Genomic DNA, 1,808 nt, shown 5'->3' on the forward strand with positions numbered 1-1,808 from the left:
GATGCCAACAAAAGAAGCACAATGACGCCAAAATTGAAAAAAAAACAACATTATATACACAAAGTGTATCAATTGACAAGAGGCATAAAATGAGGCCACCAAAAGCAAGCTCTCCTCTCCTTTCACATCTTTTAAAAAAACTTAGAAGATTTCATATATCAAAGGCTTGATTTCGATTGTTTTGCGATTGTAACAAATTCACTTTGGTTCATTATTCTATAAGAGATTTTTTCTGGAAACAAGTAAGGAATGTATCCTTTTTTCTATCTAATTAATTTCTTTGAGTTAGGTCATTGATTTCCAAAGATAATTCTACCCTAAAATAAAGTCCGAGCTAAGGGTAATCATGATCGGATATTATACCGTTTTATGGATTTTTTATGATGATTCATAAGCTCACAAATTTTTTATAAATCAATCACATGGAGTACTACATCATGTTCATGCCTTGGTTAAAAAAAAATCTTTTAATTTGTTTCTTAGTTTCCTCCTCCTTTTTGAGATGTCAAAAGGGGGAGAGGGGTTCTTTGTATGCTTGCACTTTCAATTCCATGTTTTACACTACTATTTATGGATTAATTGTCAAAGAATTTGCCATCATAAAAAAGGGGGAGATTATTGCAGATTGCATGAATTATGTTTTGATGATTAGCAAACACTCTTGCTTCTTTCTACCTTTATTGCTGACATTTTTAGGATTCAAAGATCGGACGGAAATCAAAATTAGCTCAAGACTGGGTAGATTAGGGTTGAGTCAGTCTGTAATTTTCTTTTTTATTTTGTTAGTCAATTGTAATTTCTTGAAGTGACTGATGTTAAGTATCCCTACACACACTTGAGAGATTTAGAACTTGTGTTTTTACTCACACCGTCCCGGACGATATTTATATCGTGCTGGACGATCTAGTTCGAAATAGAAGATCTAATCAGGATTTCTTAGTTAAGCCAGCCGTAATTAACTGATCAGCCTGGACGATACCTGTATCGGCCAGGACGATATGCTCAATACAGAAAGAAATTGTCGCCATAATCAATTTAGGTATTCTGTATTTTTGGAAATCGGCCAGGACGATTCTTTTATCGGCCTGGATGATATTGTATAATTATGCCTAAATTGATCCGACAATCATAGGAGTAATTAAAGATTATTGATGCGATCACATCATCCTGGACAATCGCAAGATCGGCCTGTACGATCCATTCAAAAACCCTTAGTTTTTCCTAGATGATAAATATCAGCCAGAACAAATTCAGGGCGATGTTATGGCCGATTTAGATCGGACGGCTCCAATTTAGGGCGATGCTCTTGATAATTTTTCTCTGATTTGAACTGATCGGCCAGGACGATCATGAGATCGTCCGGGATTATCAAGCAAATTTTCAATTGTCCAGTTTGCATTCAGGGCGATGCTTTGGCCGATCTTATGAGATTTTTATTGATCAGACAGGACGATTTCGACATTGTCCTGGACGAAAAAGTCAGCAACTTGCAATTAATGAGCTCCTTTGAAGCTAAACTATTTAACAGCTCTTGTTTGATATTTTTGAACATCCTTGGCTGCTTTCTTGACCTGAGAAAACCTAAAGAAGAGAGAGAGAGAGGGAGAGAGAGAGAGAGAGGATCTTGTGAGGGGGAGCTTGTGAGGGGGTTCACAATGGTTGCATCAAGCATTTTTCCACTTCTTCTTCCCTAGAGTCTCTTATCCTTGGAAGGGTTGAGAGAGGTAAGTTTCAGCAAGTGATCGTGGTTCTCTGCCTACTTCAGGAGGAAGCAAAAGGAGTTGGGTTCTCTGCCTTGTCGGGTGTGG

Source organism: Dendrobium catenatum, unplaced genomic scaffold (genome assembly GCF_001605985.2).
Source record: "Dendrobium catenatum unplaced genomic scaffold, ASM160598v2 fragScaff_scaffold_1108, whole genome shotgun sequence".
Classification (NCBI taxonomy): Eukaryota; Viridiplantae; Streptophyta; class Magnoliopsida; order Asparagales; family Orchidaceae; genus Dendrobium; species Dendrobium catenatum.